The following is a 23,319-nucleotide window of genomic DNA, read 5'->3' as shown; positions in this document are numbered from 1 at the left end:
CCGCATACATGGACTCACCCTTTCCAACCTCTCAATGGCACTCATGCACTCAATCGCTCACACCCACAGACATGCACTCACCCCAATCACAAACACTCACTCACCCCCTCCCCCTCCACAAACACTCACTCACCCCATCCACAAACACTCACTCACCCCACCCCATCCACAATCACTCACACAAGCAGACATGCACCCACTCTTCCCCTGCATTCACAACATTCACACACGCAGACACACACAACCTCCCCTAACAAACGATCCACTTACTTCATCTGTCGAGGAGATCGTCCGGTAGCGGACGGGTCCTGGCGCTTCCACCGCCGGCAGTGCCTTGCCATCAGGACACCGCCACACCGTATTACGGGTTGTAATATGGAGTGTGGTCTCTTTTTTGGCGTGGCAGTACCAGTGACGGTACCACTTCTGCACCGCCAACCGCCAGCATGACTGGTCTCGGAATTCCACCCGATTTCAGGCAGAATTCCTAGATCAGTTGTAATAGGGCGGTTTTAAGACCACCAGCACTGGCAGAATTGTGGCGCTGGTGGCTTCAACGGTCTTTGGAAAAGCCTGCAGAAGTCATGATGAGGGCCTATTTCCTTCAATATGTAAGGTACGCCCCGGCTCAGATAGTAACACTACAGGAGTCACATCTCACAAATGAAGAATCTCACACCATTTTCAAATCCCAGAGATGGGTGAAACAGATGGTGTGTATACATGATATGAGTCATTAGAGGGAGGTCCTGATTTTGATTAAGAATCAGCTCAATGCCTCAATACTGAGTCATAAATCAAACAGGAATGGTAGGTGGGTTATAGCAAACATCAAAATCTTTGAAAACGCCTACACGTTAGTAGGTTATTATGGCTCTAATGTAGATGACATTGCAAGAATTGTACCTGGTAATGCTGGATGCCCCATACCCGATCATAAAGTCAGGCGACTTCAATGTGATCTTAGATACCTTTCTGGATAAATCAAGTGAAAATAGATCTTTAGGATGCCCAAAATCAGAGACATGCATCAGATTAATGATGAAACAACTTGCACTGTTAGATATTTAGCAAAAAAATCATGCCCTGGATCGAGGTTACACATACCATAATAAAAAATATAAACATCAATCTAGAATAAACTACTCCCTGGTAGGTAGAAATCACAGACATTCAGCAGATAGCGGCACACTTGTCTGATCATGCAGCAGTGGCACTGAAGATGAAGTATAATTCAAGGAGGTGGGCATTACATTGTTTACTCTTGAATGACCAGGAAGTAATAGAAACCTTGAAGGCTAAATCTAGTGAGTTTTTCGAATCTAACATGAATTCTGCAATGCTTCGTGTGGTTTGGGAGTCCTAAGAAGCTTTCATAAGGGGCATCTTGATTAGCCTCTCAGGTCAAAAAAACAGGGAGTACAGGAAGACAATACAAGAATTGGAGCAGGCTATCTCCTAGAGGGAAATATGGTAGGATCACAGATGCAGGAGGATGAGGGAGAGGCCTTGTAGAAATAAATCCTGCTACAAAAGGCCTCTTTAGCTGTCGTTGTAGAAGCTAGAGTTAAAGCCAGATGGGAAGCAAGTAAATTAGAGCATTTTGAGTACAGAGGAAGTGCAGGGAAATTCCTGGCCTGAAAAATTAAGGTAGATCTAATAAGAAATGAAATAAGGGAGATAAGATGCAACACCATTGGGAAATTGCTGAGGGAGACCATAGAGGTACAGCAGGACTTTGTAGATTTTTTGGGTCACTATGTACTGAAGATCTAACAACAACAGCACCTCTACGACCCAAGTGGCTAGAAAATCTGCAGATAAAAAACTCACAGAGTGTGAGAAAGTAGAGACAAAGGAGACAATAACATCAGAGGAGGTGTTGCAGGTTGTCAGCAAGGGCAAAAAGGGCAAGGCTGCCGGACCAGATGGGTTGCCAATCGAATTCTATCAGGGTGTGAAAGAGATTATTAACCCTGTCCTAACTCAGCTATTTGACAGCATCCTCAGCGAAGACATACCCCTTCCAAAATCATGGGATGAAGCAGTGATTACCCTGAAATTGAAACCAGGGAAGGACCCCATGATGTGCGAATCATATAGACCATTCTCACTGTTGAACAATGATTATAAGCTCTTCTTTAATATCCTGGCAAAAGGTTGGGTAATGCGGTGGGGAAATTCATTCCGGAAGACCAGAAGTGTTTTTTAAAGGGGAGATATATGCATGCATTATCCCATGAATTAGTTGGAGCCATAAATTTGACAGTGGCAAAGAAAGTCCAACTGGCCCTAATTACCCTGGATACCACTAAGGCCTTGAACAGGGTGAACTGGGAATATCCAAATACCCTTTTGGCGTATCTTAACTTAGGTGAGAACTTTCGTAGGGTACTTCAGGATAGCTATAAAACCCTGACAGCTAGACTACTGCTAAATGGTAACCTAACTACTGCCTTTAAGATCACGAGGGGGACTAGACAGGGTTGCCCACTCCCCCCATTATTGTTTAATCTTTATATTGAGTTGTTAGCAGAGAAGATCAGGAAGGATCACTCTATTAAGCCCTTTGGTTATCAAGCCGGCAAAAAGAAAATATCACTATATGTGGAAAACATTATGATGTATACAAGTAATCTGTGCCCCATGCTGGATAGGCTAGAATGTTTAGTGTCGGCCTTTGGGAAGGTGTTGGGTATGCTGTTAACATGTCCAAAACAGAAATTATGACATGGAATATAGAGGAGGAACATAGTTGGAAAAAAAAGAAATACAATATTTGGCATTAGGATTTGTAATGCCCTGGAAGAAATTGCAGAGGCAAACCTCACCTGTGTCATGAAAGAGGTCAGCAGGCTATTACTAAGTTGGATTCACCTCCCGTTATCTTTGTACAGAAGAGTAAACCTAATAAAAATTTCCATTCTTCTAAAACTCACTTTCCTTTTCAATATGATATCTTTGCACTTCAAAAGGATCTGGATACAAAAGCTACAAACCAAAATCGATTCCTTTATTTGGGCACCTAAGGGAGCTGGAATTGCAAGGAAGAAGTTGAGAACGAAATATGACAGAGGGCGAACTGCCAGACATCCAATTGTACATTTGGGCTTTTCTGTTAAAGAACGCGAAATACCTGTTATCTGGGATAGGTGGAAATCAGTTAAAGGCGACCATGCTGAAGGGAGTGGAAGGAGAAGGGTCAAAACTCATGTATAAATTTGGCCATCCCAGATTTTACAAAAAGATGAGACTAAAAGTTTTACAGGCAGCCGCTCAGCTATGGGCCCAGATAAGGAAAACAACAAACCTATCATATTATAGCACCTATGCTCCTGTGTAGGACTCCCCTGGAACACCAGAATGTTTTAAGGATACCTTATCACTCCCTCTGATGGAAGCAGGCATTGTAGGATGGGGTCAGATACTTCAGAATGGGAAACTCTATTCTTGGGAGAAACTTGTGGCTAAAACTCAGGGGACACTTTCAAAATTAAAATATTATCAATTGCAGAGCTGGGCCCAATCTCTGCGAGAGGTGGCAACAGATACAAAGGGACTGGGGGAGTTGTTAGTTAAAGGTTCAATCCATAAGAAAGAAGTGGCAGCCGGTTATAGTACACTTTTGGAGATTCTAGATCAGGATCTCCCAGTCTCCATGTGGGGGGAATATTTCTTGACCGTAGATATCACCGTGTATGGCTGGTAGCATGGTGCATTCTCAACCAAGTGGTAAAAAGAAGAAACCATCTTTTTGTCCTTCACAAGGCCTGTTACACTCCTAAGAAGATGGCTAAACTTAGAGATGTAGGGAATACGGATTGCAGGGAATGCTTTTTAGCCATGGTGGACGATCTCCATCTGTTTGTACTCTGTCCCCACATCCAGAATTTCTGGGCAGAGGTCCATGAGGTGCTGAATGAAGTATTAAACATGCAGCTCAATATGAGTCCGGAGCTGGTTTTCTTTAGGTGGTCACCAAAAATAGGCAATTTATATGAAAACAAAATAAATCTGCTGTTTTATTTGATATTGCTGGGTAGAAGGGAGATTTGTAAGTAATGGACATCTTTGAAAGCCCCCTCCAAGGTCAAATTGTTGAATGCTGTTGTTCATATATGCAGGGTGTACTCAAATAGTACTCATGCGAAAAAAGCTGTAAAATTGTGGATAATTTGGATGAGGTGGCTGGAGGGGAGGGGGCGTCATGCCATTAACATCTTAAGTGCAAGTAAAACCGTCCGATGATGAAAGCCATATGGGATCAAGATGTGGTGATGGTGGGTACACCCATTAGTCTGGCTTCACTCCTGACTTCCCTTTTTGAGCACCTTAATCTCCCTAGGGCTGTTTCCACACCAATAGAGTAATATCTTGGAGTTCAGTATGGAAGCATATAAGGCAAATGAGGACACCAAATAAAAGAAAAAAAAATTGGTGTAATTCCGTTCAGCGGTTCGGCTGTAGGTGTGTCTAAATAATTGAAAATCCCCATAAACAGAGAATGGAGAAAAAGTGTTTTGGGGCCCCTTTTATTTTGACCCTCATTTCACAGATCACCGAAGCTTTCAAGACAGCAGCTGAACTGACCAAAGTATAATTTTTGAAAATTTCATGAAGATTGTCAAGCGGTGCCAAAGTTATTGGCAAAACAAAAAATGCTCCATGTAGGGAAAAAATTGTCCTAACTATAACTACCTAGTGGCGACCGCCACTAGGTAATATACATATATCTATATATATCTATATATACATATATCTATATATATATATAAACATATATATATATAGATATATATAGATATATATATATATATAGAGAGAGAGAGACAGAGAGAGAGTCTTTCATGCCTACTACACAAAAAACACAACTTCCAAAAACTTATAATGAATTATAATTAAACACATATTAACATTGAAATAATAATTTTATGAAACAATTACAATAAAAAAACAAATATAATTACAATTTACAAATGTTATTAATACAAAACAAATACTTAACAAATAATCAATTGTTTATTTATATAACTTCTTATCAATTAAACATTTAGCTAGCATAAAAATGTAATTTGTTAAAAAGAATTATAATTGTAATAACTTCCCATCTTCTTCCCCTAAAAATCCAACAACCTGCAAATAAAAAGTAAATTACTAACTTAACTAAAGAAGAAACAAGTATATTTAAAAATCACAAAATACACTTAAGAAATTAAAATAATGAAATTAACCAATTTACATAAATAATCACTAATTAAATAGTTAATTAGCATAACAAATTAAAATAAAAAACAATAAATTATAATTTGAATAAGTTCCCATCCCATTCTCTTTCAAACCAAACAATCCAATACTAAATTATAAATGACTACTTAAATAAAAAAATAATTTCACATTGAAAATGACAAACTATAATAACAAATAAAATTACAAACTATGATAATAATAGCAAAATGTATTGTTAAACCCATATACTAATCTATTGAAAGGTAATTAAAAATAAAAAAACTTCCTTAAAAAATATTTAATCGTAAATTTATACAACTTCTTATCAATTAAACATTTAGCATAAAAATTGAATTTCATAAAAGAATTATAATTTAAATAACTTTCCACATTATTTCCATACAAATCCAACAAACTGTACATAAAATATAAATTACTAATGTAACTAAACAAAAAACAAGTATGTTTAAAAATCACAATATACACCTAAATAATTGAAGTAACTGTTAACAAATGAATCAATTTACATTATTAATCACCAATTAAATATTTAACATAAAACATGAAAATAAAAAACAATAACATATAATTTAAATATATTTTCACTCCATCTCCTACAAACCCAACATCTTCCACTAAATTATACATCACTACCTAAATGTAGGTTCAAACCGCCATGAAAAGTCTGGCGGGAGGGGGACTCGTAATCCCTTGGGGGAATTTAAACTGCCGGGACTAAAGTGGCGGGAAACCGCCGGTCCAGTCGGTGCGACCACAGCTCTTCCGCCGCGGTTGTAATTCCCCAGGAAGCACCGCCAGCCTGTTGGCGGTGCTTCCGTCAAAACAGCCCTGGCGGTCAAAGACCGCCAGGGTTGTAATGACCCCCTAAATATAACAATATGATTTAAAATGACACTATGGCCCTCATTACAACCCTGGCGGTCCAAGACCGCCAGGGCTGTTTTGACAGAAGCACCGCCAACAGGCTGGCGATGTTTCCTTGTGTATTACGACCGCAGCGGTAGCGCCGCGGTCGCACCGCGGTCGCACCGCGGTCGCACCGCGGTCGCACCGCGGTCGCACCACCGGGGCCGGCAGTTTATCGCCACAATGGCCCCAGCGGTTGTAATCCGCCAGGGCAGCGCTGCTTGCAGCGCTGCCCAGGGGATTACGAGTCCCCCTCCCGCCAGCCTTTTCCTGGCGGCTTGAACCGCGAGGAAAAGGCTGGCGGAAAGGGGTGTCATTGGGCCCCTGCACTGCCCATGCCGCCGGCATGGGCAGTGCAGGGGCCCCCTGACAGGGCCCCATGGAGCTTTTCACTGTCTGCCTAGCAGACAGTGAAAAGCGCGACGGGTGCAACTGCACCCGTCGCACAGCCGCAACACCGCCGGCTCCATGTGGAGCCGGCTCCTGTGTTGCGGCCGAGATCCCCGCTGGCCCGGCTGTCTAAATGGCCACCGCGGGAGTGCGGCCGCTTTGGCAGCCGCACGGCGGTTACAACTTGGCGGGCGGCAGTAGCCGCCCGCCAATGTTGTAATGAGGGCCTATATACAGAAAATCAATATTCTTCACTTCTATTTTATTTTCCTTCATATTTTTGTAGTGGTGATGTTTTTGACATAATATTTATGTTGCACAATATTTTTGATTCAATTTTTTGTTGTCATTCGCCTTCTACAGATGTATTTAAGTGTGGTAACTCAAACAGTATTTGAGATAAATGGCAAGAAAAGTAAGAGACCCACCACTACTACTGTGATAATGAGTGCATTTTGTAAAAATTACCATGACAAACTCTGCTCAAAATAGCCAGTTATGTACAACAGAGGCAAGTACATAGCCTGACACTTCAGCAAAATTAAAAAATCATTAGACCTAGATAGAAACAATGCAACATCCCTTATCATTAATTGTATTCTGTGCTGAGAAAGCATTTGAAAGAATAGCAATTTTTTAAAAGGTGTTTTCAATTGAGGAAGTGCTTTATTAATCTTTTACCATGCCATGATTTAACATTGTAACCAGGATTATTGTAGAGATATTAACTAATAAAAAAGAAAAACATTTTACATGATTTCCCTGTAACTAGAATTGTCATGACGTAGCAAGCATTTAATGAATACATTGACAGTCCCCATGAAGCACTGCAGTTATAAGCTCTTTTGCAGCCTCGGTATGTAATCCTACATACCAAGAATATGGTCTTTCAAAGCCCAGGTTTCTTGAAAACAAAGCATGTCATATGTTTTCATGAAATTTAAAATAGCGGTTTCTGCTAAAATTCTCCAGAGGCCACCTAGATTCCCAGAACAAATGAAAAGATTGTTCACTATTAGGTGATTTTTCTTAGGGTAATGGTGGTGAAGTTATGCCTCTGTGAGGAGCAGATTGGCTAATTAGTTTCTAACGCAATAATAGGCTTCAAACGGAAAGAGTTCACTAGACATCCTCATTCTTTTTGTTTGTGGGAGGCTAATGCATTCTCGGTCTAGCAGGTTCTGTATTGCCCAGAATTAAGTTGTCAATGGTAGTTGTCATGTATTAGTGCTATGAACAGTGCTTTTTGTGCCCTTTAAAATAGATGGATACTCGAGGTTCCTAGATAGGGTAGGGCCCTATTTCATTGTCTTGGTGGTGAGACAGTACGGTAGCATTTTGGGAACTATATTGCAGACTTTGATGTCCCAATATTTCATTAGTTTACTGTAGTCAAATATGTAATTCTTACTGCTGAATTCTCTGAAGTGACTATAGTCTGAAATAGATGATTGGAATAAAATCCCCTAAAGTTTATGGGTTATTATGTTGCATAATGCTTGAATTGCACTGAAAAGTTACAAAATATTAACATGTTTTAAAATATATGTTCCTGTGGAGGCATAATGGTGCTAGCAAGAATTCCTCAGTTTCTCCAAGACGGAAGATATTGAAGTATTATACTTTGAGGTAAAGAGTGGCAGCTGAGAAGCCCACTTAGGAGTACCCCATGGCTTTAGAGATTTCCTGTTGCCTATGGCAGCAACGTCAAAGCTAGAAGAGGTTGCCCAATATCATGCCTAATTGTTGCTAGAGCAGGCTTAGTATTCAGGTGAATGTTATTGTGCCACCCTCTTAAAGCATCTTTAGAATTTAGATTACAATGGTTGGCACTTCCACCCTCCAAAGGGAAAGCAATTTGTGAGTGCAGGTTAAAAGGTGTTACCTAAGGATCTAAAAAAGATGCTGACTTTGGGCCTGATTATGAGACCCACTTTCTGTACCACAAGCCGACAGACCTTCCTGTACTTGTCCAAATATACCTGTGTGTCATCTCTCAAATGATGCACCCTTCCCTGGGGGTTTAGCTGTTGTGTAGTGTGGACAGTCAGCAAGTGACATGACTGCAACTACCAGGAGACCCTCTTTGTGTAACACAAACCAACAGGCTCACAAACCAACAGGCCCTCAGGCACTTGTCCAAATACACCTTTGTGTCATCTCACAAATTATTAATTCTCCCTTGGGAGTTTAGCATTTGTGTAGTGTGGGGAGTCAGCAAGTGACATGACTACAACTACCAGGAGATCCCTTTTCTGTAGCACAAACCAACAGGCCTTTCTGCACTTGTCCAAATACACCTGTGTCTAATCTCTCAAATGATGTACTCTCCCAAGGGAGTGAGCAATCGACATATCATGCTCAAGTCAGAGATGTTTCTGTCTACCTATCTGACTCTTGTCCTGGTATCACAAAATAAAACTATTGAGGATTAGACTGACACCTTAACAATTGTGTACATCAAGTGTTCCTAAGGTATTAAGCTGCTATGTCAGATTGGTAGTGGCAGGCAGCACATTGACTCAGCACTGCTCATATGATGGCGAGAGCCACATATCCAACAAAATTGTGTTTGTCTTTATCTCACACAACTTGGCCTTGGAATGGTCAAATACACATCTCTCATCTCCACAGTTTTGACTTCATTGTTACTAAGATGTCATGTTCAAGGTGCGTGGCCACATTCAGCATCGGGCAGCATAGCAAATAGTGGCAACGGGGAGAAGAGCCTTTCAGAGCTGTGGATGGCTGTGGTGGGTGCCTGAAAATTTATATTTGACCGAGGGCTTGTGACCAGCACCGTCTCAGAGGCACTGCCGCGACAGGGGCCATGGGTGTGCCTGAGGCCGGGACTAGTGAGTCCTGCAGCTGCTGGTCTGGTTGGTCTCTCCCCTCCCAAGCTGTCGGCCTCCAGCATACATCGGTGGCTCGGAGGCAGCACCGGCTGGTGGTCCTGTCTGCTGTGCTGCTCCTGGGCCTTGCAGTGCACACTGGGCCTACCCGGATGAATGAGGGTGGTGGTGCGGCCCTCCCCTTCATGGTCCTTCAATTGCCGTGCGGTGGTTACAAAGCGGCTTGCAGAAGCCCTCCGGGTGGCTGCCACTGCTGGCATTGCTGGACCCAGAGGTATTTGCTGGGTGGGTGGCTGGGGGCCGGGGTGGAGATGTGCCCTTCAGCCAATCCTGTCACCTACAAGGCCATAGCTGGGGGGAGGCTGGTCCTCACGCTGGGGCTGCTTTGCACAGAGGCCCTTTGCGCTGGCCGGATGCCTCCCTCTGTGTTGCCATGAGCTGATTGCCTGCTCCTAGCCTGTTGGGCAGCATGAAAAAGGGCCTGGAGTGAATGAAGTGCATTCTGAGAAGAATTGCGGCCAAGAATGAAGATTTGTAGGTGGGCTCATGCCAAAACAATGTGCACATCATGGGCATCATGGAAACCATCAATATGGGACACTGGGGATCTTTGTGGAACAACACCTAACAGAACTTTTTGAACGCAGCAGTTTCTTTTTCACCTTAGTGATCGAAGGTGCATATAGATCTCTGGGTCCCAAAGCTCCAGTTGGAGCATCTCCCTGCCCAATTATAGTGCACCTACTTAATTATAGAGACAGCAATGCCACCTTGTCACTTGCCCATGAGCAAGGACCACAGCAATGCCAAAGCTCCTCGGTCTCTATTTACCCATCCTTTACAGCTGTTGTCCAGTAGGCCTGCCGAAAGTACACTGATGTTAAATCTACTTTGCGTAAACTTGGTCTCAAACATGCTATGCTATACCCCGCCCGATTATGGGTTGATGTGAGAGGGCAAGGCCGAATCTTCAACACCCCTGCTGAGGTCATTGCTTTCTGTAAGCCATATGCTGCTGCGGGCAGATCGCTGTGCCGTGATGATCCTGGTGGGTCCTCTTCATCGCCTCCACCGTCGCAACACTCTTAAGAAACGGCTCCCAGCTGTAAATATGCTATTCATCAGGAATTGGTAACTCTGATTCTTTTCTATGATGTATTTATCTCTTTACAGATAGCAGTGCACACCTGCCTCCTTTCTTAACTCCTTATACAGTACTTCCACACTGCTGGAGCATTGCCTCCCCCTAAAGGTGTACATCGCCCTGCTCCTTGTCGATTTGCTTTCAATGGTGTTGGAATTGCTTTGTGTGGGATTGGGGATTCATCAGATGCTATATTGCCTGATGTGGGTGGGGGAGTTGGTTATTGTTTGATAATTGTTAGTCTGTTACACATTACTGTTGGGAGCATGATGCATGATCTACGCCAGATATCCTTCTACTCATACTACGTATATAGATTACATCGTACAATAATAGGCAAGACCAGGCAGAGGTTACTTTTCTCACCTGGAATATTCAGGGACTCAACAATCCCTAAAAAGGGAAACAGGTCCTTGCTTATCCCTCCTGCCATAGGATTAGGGTTGCATTTCTTCTATAGACATATCTACCACCTGACTCTCCCACTCTTTTGCAGCCACCTGGGGAGGCCATTGTTACTTTTCATGCTACAGTTATTATGCTCTTGGATTTGCATCCTAATCTATAAAAGTGCCCCTTTTTTCCTCACCACTAGCTACTAGAACCCGAGGGCTGAAACATAATGCTCTTTGGTGTCCTGTCTGGAACCCAGGTTCTCCTGGATAACATATACAGGCCTAACACCGACACACCTGATTTCTTTTAATCCATACACTCCCTTATGGATCATGCAAATGCCAATGTTATAATCCTGAGAGGAGACTTTAATGTGATGCAACATCCTTACATTGATACCACCAGCTCCAATCCTCTGGTAAGATTCAGTAACGAGCGTTGGACATCATAAACACTTACGCACTACAAGACGCGTAGAGCATACTCCACACGATGTTGTCAAAATACACATTTTATTCTTTCACATGCTGCATACCTTGAGTTCTGGATAGTACACACCTGCCGTGCACACTGTAGGACCATTGCCCAGTCCGATTGGTAATGTGGTTTCCATATGGGGGTGGGCTGGAGCGAACATGGCAGTTTCCCAATGAGGCACTGCTTGACACCACTTTTTGCCCTGAACACAATACCACTATAGAAGAATATTTCTCCCTCAATGTGGGAACGGTTGATTTCCAACCTACTGTCTGGGAGGCCTTTAAGGTGTATATCCACAGTATATGTACCACGAAACACTCTGGAATACTGCATGACATTCAATTGCAAATAAACTGGCTTGAGATGGAACTACAGGTTCTTGACCGCGAAAATGCAGAGCATAGAAATCCCCTTGTTTGCACCTTCCTGCAACACTTATATCTGAAACCTAGGACCTAGCTGACAGAGAGGTGAAATACTTGGGCAGACATGCCACTGCTCATCGCTAAGGGGAGGGAGTATGCCCCAGGTGTATGTTGGCACAACTCCTCCACCCCAACCGTTCATCGCCAAACAACGGTCCCCTTCTGTAGATGCCCTCACCACTAACACAATGTTCTATAAAGCTCATAAACATCTCCTGGTGCCTCATCTTCTTGCCTTCTACATCGAGTCCTTTGCAAGTGTCAACCTTCCACCTAGCTTACGTGAGGTGGTCATCACACTCTTTCCCAAACCCCACAAAGTCCCTAGCTACTACTGCCCTCTTTCTTTACTAAACTTCAAACAAAATATTGGCATAAGTTATTGTAACCCACTCATCCTTGCTAAGGGAACACCTTATCCCGCTGGTCCAGTCAGGATTCATCCCTCACAGGTCCACCTCCTTCAATCGACAGACGCTTTTCACAGTCTTTAATAGAGTCTCACCCACACTTGCTGCTGCATCAGTGTTACTAGATGATGAGAAAGCATTTGACTCTCTGGAATGGTCTTTCCTGAAAGCAGTCCTGAACAAAGTCAGTTTCCCTTATAATTTCACATCTTTGATTACACTCCTATATTTGGACCATACGGCCCACCTACGAGTAAGTCAATCTCTCTCCTGCCCTTTCCTGGTTACTAGAGGGACCAGGGAGGGATGACCTCTTTCCTCCCTACTTTTTAACCTGGCTATGGACCCTAGCCTACCATCTCCAGGAGAAGCATCTCCATTAAGGTTTGCAACTTTCCCATGGCTTCCTCCTACTTTCCATGTATACTGATGGCATACTACTTTTTGTTCGCCAACCAGCTGTAAATCTTCTCCCATTACTTAATGAAAATACACGATAAGGACAGTTCTCTGGTCTCCAAGTAAACTGGACCAAGTTGGAAATCTTCCTTTAACAGACAACACAGTACCAGCACATATTCCATACCCGCTCACTTGGAGCATGGATATGGTCAAGTATCTAGGTATCCATATGCAGAGAGACAAAGTGCAGGTAATGTGACTCAATTATGGTCCCACTATTCATAAACTTTCCACACAGGTCAATCCCTGGATTAAGCTACCACTATCGATGGCGGGTCAAATAGCCATCCTAAAATGGTTGCTCTCCCTTGCCTCCTCTGCCTCTTTATAAATATTCCTATCTCCCTGTCACAGAGCTTCTTTGACACACTCAGTAGTCTATTCCTACGATTAATATGGGTGCATCACCAGTCTGCATCCTTTGAGAAATAATGTCCCTTCCCTATGAACGTGGGAGTCCTGGACCCATAGTACTATTATCTTACGCGCACTGCTGGTATCATCCTGACGCCCAGATTCCCTACTTTAAACCTGAAAAAAGATCAAGCTGATGGGTTCCCCCTCTTTTCTCTCCTCCTGGAGCGGCTCCCTTTGGACATCTGCCGGTCTTGGCGGAAACTTTTCCAACTGCTGGGAGGCTGCACCCTTTACTCGCCCATATATTCCACTGATTAACAATCCCTGGCTACCGCTCACTTGGGAAAGAGTGCAACAATTTCTCCAACGTTATTACATGTACACAATGGGAGACATTTTTCCAGAGGGTCACACACTTACCCATTCTGAAGATGTCTGATTCCAGGAGGCGTCTCAGAGGTACCACTTCCTGCTCACTCGCTTGCACAATACCTTACCCTCCAAAATTCCCACTTATCCTTTGGCAGCCGATGACTTCCCACCCTTAACATTGCTCATAACAAACACTGAGGGAGATCACTTAGTGTCCCAACTGTACCTCACCTGTGTTAATATCGCTCCGGATGCCACAGCTAGAGTGTGAACAGCCTGGGAAAGTGACCTGGGGGCCTCCCTCTCAAACAAGATCTGGTTTTACTACTGCTCCCAGACCAATAGATTCTCCATTCATCATAGACATAAACTGCTACACTTCAAATGTTTACACCGTGCATGTATAGCACCTAAACTTCTTGCACGCATTGATCCTGCATGTTCCACACAATGCCCAAAATGCTAGGCACTGGATGCATACTTTGCCCACCTCTCCTGGACATGCCCTAGAATCAGCCAGTGCTGGACTGTGGTCTTCTCTTTGCTCTCAGCTGTAACAAATATAACGTTTGAACCCACCCCTTTGGTGGCTCTATTGGAGTATACATAAGACATCCCTGTTGGTATGTGGCAATTCACATTGATTGCTCAGCTTCTAGCTAAACGTGAAATTGCTCTACACTGAGGCAGCAAATTTGTACCTAAAAGCTCCGCTTGGTTAAAATCTATGTCCAACTGTGAGAGACTCAGTGATGACTATGGACAACGTCAACCTCCAGCATCCCAGCCTAAGGATATATGATCACCCCTCTGGCAATATCTTCTCTCTATGGACTCAGAAACTGAGGACTAACTGTTTTATTGACAATCCTGCTGATCTGCCTAATGGTCACTGGTATGCCATGACTCATTGATGTCTCCATTGTATTGAACCTGCAATATCTGTTGTCCCTTATGCTCCCACATACCATTTAAGTGATGATGTATCCTTCCTATGTTCTCTGCCTTGTTCTATTACTTTGTAATTCTCCAATAAATACATTAAAATAAAAAGATGTCATGTCATTCCCTCCTTTAAAGTGCAACGGATCACCACATCTAATGAGCTACTTGAGTCCAATAGTTACTGCAAGCTTGACTGATCCTGAAGCCCATTCCATTTCTGATGGAACGAGTACTCTGGACTTTAGACTTCCAATGGTGTGGTATCTACTCCTGTGATTTCACTCACCATGGCTGACTTTACTTTTCATTTATGTTAATTGTGACACAAGTTTGTTTCCACCCCCAGTACTGTAATAAATTCACCAATCACAAACTCAGTGTCTGCTGTCTTAAGGTTCACATTTAGCAATGTACTTATGGAAGCAGGGATACGTTGCAGGTACAGTGTCCAGCTCAGGATTACAACCATTCCATACAAACACATACATACAAGTGTCTTGTAAAAGAAGTAACTTTATTGCATTGCTCAGCTCATAGGCTGTCAATATGTCTGAAACATAGCAAATCATACATGATAAATTTATACTGGCTAAATGATAAAATGTACAGGTATAGACCTCCAGACCCTGGGAGGAAGGGCTATGTCAGACATTGTCCTGTAGAATAGGCAAATATTAAACTGGAGCCATATCACCTACCTCACAAAAGGAATCCACTATAATATAATGTAAGACTCAGACAGATGGCAGTACAACAGTTTTTGATCAGAGGGTTATTGCAATCCAGTGCTTCTGCATCTGGTGCTATGGCACAAACAAATGTCAGTGATGTGACACAGGCACTTTGGCTCGCAATGATGAAACACATCAACAGCTACATAAAGTTCATACAAAAAGAGTGTTTAGCTGATGTGAAGGGAAACTAACATGAATTTGGCCTAGGACCACATCTTTTCTGACTGCATGTTAACTCCCATGATGCATCAGGGCCACCACACGACAAGGAACAAGTCCAATTGAGTCTTCTAAACTTCCATCCTCTCACTGTGCAAGCTGTTTTGGCACAGGTCTTGTACACCCAAAGTCTGTGACCTACTTTCCCAGGAACAAATCCATGTCCACTTCATATGTCCGTAAAGCATCACTTACCTGCCAATGTCACACAACTCAGAAATGTCCCAATGAAAATGTCATTGTGAAGCTACACGAACAAATGCAAAAACAAGGAGTAGAGTAGAGTTATGAAGAACCATACATATGACACAATTCACATAGCAAATGTCTGGAGAATGCAGTCCATGTCACATATCTCACACAAAACCAGCAACTTCAAAATGTGATTGCATCAAAAGCTTCCTCATCAGACAAACTTTGCCAGAGCTAGAGCTTCCAATGTTTTCCAAAAGCATACTCCTCCCATCATCACAACAAGAGTTCAATGTACAGTCAAACTCATGACATCTCATTACATACTTCCACTCATGACAATAAGCTGTTGATGAGATTATTTCGCAAGAAAGATCCTTCCTCCTCACCACTATCATCTTCATTTGGCATTTCCAGATCACAGGCTCCTCCTCCTCTGGGATGTAAGGTATGTTCCTTCACAAGACGATTTTATGGAGCATACAGCATGCCCCTGTGATTTGACACACTTTCCTGGGTGAGTAAAGGAGGGCTCCCCCAGTTTTGTCAAGATAGAAAAATCTGGCATTCAGGAGTCCAAAAGCCCACTCTACTGGCCGCCCTGTTCTTCCATGGACCTCATACAAGTGACCTTACCCTCAGCAGTGCTAACAACCCAGGACGGTTGGGATATGCTGAGTTTCCTGTTTTGTAATGCAACATAAGTGGTACAATGAGTCACACACTTCTTGATTGTAGCACCTGACATTGCACACACAAGATCAGGACAGATGTAAATTATCAACCAGCCAGGCCCTCTCTGGTTGCAGTTGTGACATCAGCTGGTGTATGGTGATGTTCTGCATAACAAAGGAATCATGGGCTGAACCTGGGAATGGGGCACAGATGTTTGAAATGTACAGATATGACAAGCAGACAACTTGCACATTCATTAAACACAAGTGTTTCCCGTTGCAATAGACTTGTTCACTGGCATGCAGTAGCGCCAATGCAATATTGGTGCCATCAATGGCTCTGAACACATGTAGGAGGCAATCAAATCCATAAAAGTCAACCTTCATATTGGCTAATTCCTCACGTCTGGGGAACCTGATATAGCTGTCAATGTGTTTCAACATTGCTGATTTCACATCTTTCAAAACACCTCTGGACATAGGTTGTGACATACTACCAGATATAGCCACTGTGTATTGAAATTACCTTGTGGCCAGGAAGTGTAATACTGCCTTGGGTCTCACAATGGGTGGTATACATGTTAGATTAGTTTTTTGAGGCATGAGATCTGGCTCCAACTGATGACATAAATCTTGGATTGTTTACCTATTCAGACAGAACTGCTTTATTGTGTCACATTCTTCCATGGTCTGGAGGTCTGGGAATGGAAGGTAGACAGAAGGATGTCACATCCTCCCTCTCCCAGGTTACCTAATTGTGGAATCAAATGATTTGGAGCATTAGTCATTGTGTCCAGAGCAACATATCTAATGAGTGACCAAAAAATAATGTGACAAAACATTACTAACAGAAAATACATTACACCCATAACAGTACTCAAAGTCCAGCTATGATCCCCATGGTTGTATAGACATGTGTCTACAAAATATAAGTGCACATTATATACATATCTGCTCCTCTTGTGCCTCTTGATATTGTAAAGTATGTTCTGACTGCCAAAAATACCATCAACAGTGGGTTACAGTGTATCGGGGTAATATGGCATCTATGACCAGCAACGCACCACACTGATGATTGTGTAGGAGAATATACATATCAAGGGACGTTGACACATTTTGAGAAGTTAGCGCTCATTCATACATGGCGTGACATATTTTGCAGTCTGCAAAACTGTAGTTTCAACTGCCAAAATGGTAGATGCCTGACCTCCCTCATTTTATGGTAGGAACCTACATCTGCCGGCAGAAGTCGACCACGCAGTGGGTGGTTTCAACCGCACCGGTCACAGCCACAGGCTAATGCTGTTGACTGTGATGGTCACGGGCCAATGGCTGTGGGCGTCGATGGTGACGTCCACGTACGTGACGTACATGTATGCAAGGTTGTGGAAAATAACTCACTTGCCTCCAGACACAGCTGCCATCAACACCTCCACCACCTCAGCTGCTGTGTGCTGCCTCTGGGAGCAATCCTTCCAGGCCAAGGAGGTAAAAGGGCTCCTGTCTTCTCTCCAGAGGAGCTGGAGGGGCTAGTGGGAGAGGTTCTTCCCCTGTATGGCTAGCTCTATGGCTCACCAGAGGAGCAGGTAACTACCTCATTGGCATACTTGACTCTGTTGAACACCACCTGTTCCTTCCTCACAATGTGCCCCTGAGTCCCAGTGAGTTATATGGGTGCCTATTGTCACAATCTGTGGTCCAAATATAGGATGTTCAGGTTGTGGAGTGTGGAGCCCTGTACTCTGTGATGTGTGTGTGTGATGTGTGACAAGCCCTAGATCCTTCTTGCTTTGCCTTCATATGTCTATGCAACTCAGCTTTACAGACAAACAATGATATATGTGATGATCTCATGCTGGTAAATGACACAGTAAATGTACTGGCATCACAGCATGAGCTGTCTATTCGTACTGACTGAGTCAGTTGAGGATGTTGGTAGCAATGTGTAAGGTCCCATTGATCACTCAGCCCAGATCTGGCCTTGGCAGACTGGTGTATGACAACAAAGTAAATCTCATGGAGCCTTTCAGAGTGCCCCACAACCCTGCATTTACATTTATGATGGCCATAGGATGTACTGTCATGCATGGAAGTGATTGAAAAGTGATGGTCATGTAGGTTCTGTATGCTCAGCCTGCAGAGGGCAAGGCCTGTCAAAGCCTTTTCACAGTATGGGACATAGCCCAGGCTGGTGTACAGCAACTGTGGATATGCAACAGAGGCACTGGTCCCACTCCCTGTAGACCTTCAGATCCTTCGATGTGGCCAAAATGGGACTTCATAAGCAAGATTTGGCCTGAATACCTTTACATCAACAACATTAGGAATGGGGATTATGGTAACTGTCTGACCTGGTACTCATTTCCATTCACACTCATTGTCAGTGTGTCAGTGTGGTAATGACTTATGACAGGCCGCTTACTCCCATAGGTCTGTTGTGAGCTTTCCATAAGTCATGGTTGCACAGTGCAGGCCTAGTTCACAAGTGACAACCACACAGATAATTTGTTAACTCAAGTGAAATCATGAGATGTGAATCAATAACTTTGCAACATAAAACAATCCCACCAAACATACCTTGCTATGTTGGATATCATCTCTATTGGAGTGCCACATATGGTAACAGCTGTCTCCTGTTATACCAGTACATACCACACAAACCTACTCTGAAGTGGTATGAGATTCCATTTGGTAGACAACATGCTGACACTTCCACAGAGAAGACGTTTTCAGTGACACCCATACCAGCCCTTTAATTCTCACCTAAGTCTTAGTGTGTAGTTGGTTACATGGTAGTTGTGTATGAACCGTATGCAGTAAGTCATTGTACCAGGATGTTAAGGTGTCTTAATAATCATGCATAAGTAGCTTACCCTTCAGAAGGTCACAATGGTGTGTTGTATGTCATCGTGGCTCACATTACTGTACAGGTTGCTTGTGACTGTGCTAGATGATGTCAGTGGGATTGCTTAGTCAATGTAGGCCATGACAAGGGTTGTGGATAGTCAGCAGATGACTCCAAAAGTGTGCATCTGTGTCCCTGTACATATCACCATTTGTGCTTTACGCATGTAGTGTGTTGCCACTTACAAAATGCTTTTGCCAGGTGTTCCCAAGAGGTGTACTAAACACAATTAAATAGTGACCTTTTCATTTGCCATTTCATCTCATTTTCAGTTGTCTGTTGCATCCATTCAGGTCAATGCCCATCAGAAGAAAGGGATTTGGAGAGCCATTGGCCAGAAGGTGCGGACCCTGGGAGTCCATCGCCGGCGAAGCATCCACTGTCGGAAAAGGTGGGAGGACCTGAAACGATGGGCCCGGAAGATCACAGAGGTCCAACTGGGGATGTCCTCCCAATGTGAGCATGGTACACACCATGCCCTGCCCCCCCCGATGGCCCACATACGGGAGGTGGTCTACCCTGAGCTTGATGGGCATTTGAGGGAAGTTCAGCAGCTGAAAGGGGGTGAGTTTTGGGCAGATTTGTGACTGCTATTTTGCCAGATTGATGTGTTAGAGGCAGCCATCTCCCCATGAATATTGGAGATGGTCAATGTGTGGCACACAAGCGGATTTGTTGTTTTTGTATGTATGGTTGTGGATGCATGCTGGTGTGCCTTGCTTATTGTCCTAGTGATCAGGGATACAACAGAATGCAGTCTACCTCAAACATACTCTCTTGGGAGGATACATGGCTGAGTAGAGTGGTCAATCATCTCATGTTCTTTCGTGTTGTGGGTGTCATTTGTACCCAACAGTCCCCTTGTCTTGAGTGTGTCAGTCCCAACATAAAACAACATCAGGTAATAGATCATTCTATTCTGCCATGTGCCTGTTCACGTGAGCATATTGGCATCTGTACCCAACAGGTCACTTGTTTTCAGTGTGTCAAGAGTGCTGGTGCCTCACTACTGTCTCTCATGTGATGGTGGCCATCATACATGTGACATGGCATACATTGTCCTTTGTGTGCAGTCAGTGAACAATACTTTTCCTTGGTAAGAAGTGAATGTACAGTTACATGATTTGGATGACATCACTGTTGGCAACAGAATTTCTGCTGACATGTTAGTATGTGTACTTTGCACTTTTGTAGTATCATTCCTACTATTGTTTCATATATGTTCTACCTGTCTTCAAGGAATGATGTCTGATTGCATCACATATGTGAGCATACCAAAATCTCTTAGAAGATATTTGTGTATGATAGGTATACGGCTCATGTGGCACCACAGATAGGAGTGTGTCAACATTGTTTGCTGGGTCACACATACCATAGAAAGGTACTCAATGTCATTTCTTATTAACAATTGCAGGTGTATTGATGGGCATGGCAGGCAGACCTACAGTACTTACTCACAATGTGCATTTCCATTCCATTGATGTGGAATCATTTGGCTACATGCTTGGCATATGCCAATTTGTTGTAGATTAATTAACTGACTATTGACATGCATCAGAGAGTGGCATGCATGAATGTTGAAATCATATGTGAGTGTGTGCTCTCAGTAATCCAATGGAATCTGTGTTTGCTTTACAAAAAGGTACAGTGATGTGCCTTCCCATTGAGAATCATGTTAAAAGCCCTCTTCAGGTGATGGAGGTTCTCTGAGCCACAACAGTTAATGGCCTATTGGGTTTTAGTTATGCAATATTAGAGGGGTGTTCTCAGCAGTGCCTAACGAGACAGGTGACTTCCTTAGGCCTAGTTAATTCATTGTGCTGTGGATATTTCTAGACAAATCTCCCACACATTTTGACCAGATTGTCTCTATTGTACATGTCAGTGTAAGATGTGTAATCTAGCAAAGCAACATAAGTACAACTTCCGTGAGACTATTTAGACAATGTTCACATTGTGAAGTAACCAATGGTGAGTTTTTACAGTGTGGCATGGGTGTGTCAATGTCATCTTCTTCCTGATCCTGTACTTCCTACTGCCACATGGCCGGATTATTTGCCCAACAATTCCTCATAAAGTGGTATTGTGCATATATAATTATGCTGATTGCAGGACCTTGTGATGAATCTGTGAGAATTAAGTAGACATTGCTATAATAATTGATACCAACAGGTTAGTGAGGAGTGCTACAAGATCCAAACAATTCAAGGTGACAAGGTCTCCTACTTGATCCATGGGTATTGTGACTGGCCAGCTTCACTCATGCAAGTGAAGTTGTATGTGAATCTGATTTTCATGTGTACAAATGTTTACAGTTCATTTAGCATGCATGCATGAGGTATAGCAAATGTTGGAGGCACTTTGGAGGACCTTGTGGCTGGGGGCTACTGTAAATTTTGGTAATATGTTGAGGCACATGGAATGACTCTTTTTGTATTTGTGATTTCAGCATCATCCCAGGCAAGAGGAAGAGATAGGGATGATATCAGTGGTGAGGCAGCTGACCATGGTACCTCCAGTCACGAGACACGGTAGGACAGAGTAGCCCAGAGGATGAGGGGATTTCCACAAAGGACACCAGCTCCACATCATCATCTTCAGAGCTGACCTCCAGTGGACACTCCCTAGTGGTGGGGCAACACTCAGGACCCATTCCTCTTCCATCCTTGTCCTCCAATTCCAGTTCCATCTCCACCCTCCCTGTTGCTCCCCACCCAGTTAGCTGGGCCCGCTCACCCACAAGGGTAGCTGTCTCCTTCATTTCAGACACCTTACCACCTGCCCCTGTTATCCCTGCTGCCCTGAGTGAGGAGGCTGTTGACCTCCTGAGGAGCATTTTTGTCGGTCAGACTGCCATTCTGAATGCCATCTAGATTGAGGGCACCCAGCTGCAAAAGATAGTTACGTACCTGATAGGCATTCATAGTACTATGTCTGACCTACAGAGAACTTTTCAGGCTCCTCATGGCAGCTTTCCACCCCTCACAATCCTTCCCCCACCATTTTCCTCTTCCTCATCCAATTTCGCTATTCCCATATCTGTCGACGGCACTCACACATACACATGCACACACCTCAACAGCCACAAGCAGCACACATAAACACAATCACCACAAAACACACAATCACACAAGCTCTTAAAAGTCACTCGCCCCACTCACAACTACCACCACATCCACCATACCCCCAGACACCACTCCAGCACACACTGACACAGCCACTACTCTTACCATACCCTCAGATAGCACCACAACACCCACAGACCCAGTCACCCCATACCTCCAGACACCAACCCCAAAACACACAGACACACCCACCATTCCCACAATACCCCCAGACACCACCCAATAACCACAGACCCAGCCACCACATCCACCATGCACCCAGACACCACCCCAACATGCACAGACACACCAAACACTCCCACCCTACTTCACTTTACCCATCACATCCAGATCCCAGCCCACCAAGAAATGCAAAAGCCTACACTCACACATGTAACAGACACTAAAAAAAACCACATACATACTTCAGGCACGCACACACTTGTACCAACAAAACATAAAGCCACGGCAGACACAGGTACTTCCTCAACTCCCAGCCCCTAATCCCTCCTGTACACCCTCCCCATTTTCCCATGGAAAGTTTCCTGTTTGCCCTTGCCCTTACCCCTGTGAAATCCCCCCAAACCCAAAAGGACCCTGCCACCAACTCAGCCCATCCATTCCACGTCCAAGTCCTCCCTGGTGATACCTGCTCCACCTCCCTGGACCCAGCTATACCCCACCCACACCAAAGAAGAAACGCACCCCTCCTAAAGTGACATCCACCTCTCTCAAAATAAACCCACCCATCCTAAGCTCGACCCCACCCAAGGGTGATCATTGAGGAGCCTGGAATGCCCATTGAATGTCCCTTCCTGTGGAAGTTCTTGTGGAGATTAGTGAGGCAGGTTATGGGGCACAGCAGTGTGCCTTGTACATGTTTTCATTGACTGCCCATTGGCCTTTACTCTATTTTTGGAGTTTTGTCAAAAAAATTCATTTGGTTGCTGTGCTAAACATTGGCCCTGCCATTACCTTTCTACCTTTTTGATGTCTGTGTATAATCTGTGATCTGTGACTACAGTTGTGTTTGTTTAACCCTGATTGATGATCCATTTGATGTAGTGATGAAGATCTGACTTTGGAACCAGTGCTGGAGCCATCC

This window comes from Pleurodeles waltl, chromosome 3_1, assembly GCF_031143425.1.
Source record: "Pleurodeles waltl isolate 20211129_DDA chromosome 3_1, aPleWal1.hap1.20221129, whole genome shotgun sequence".
In the NCBI taxonomy this organism is placed as follows: Eukaryota; Metazoa; Chordata; class Amphibia; order Caudata; family Salamandridae; genus Pleurodeles; species Pleurodeles waltl.
This window is presented reverse-complemented; position numbering follows the sequence as displayed.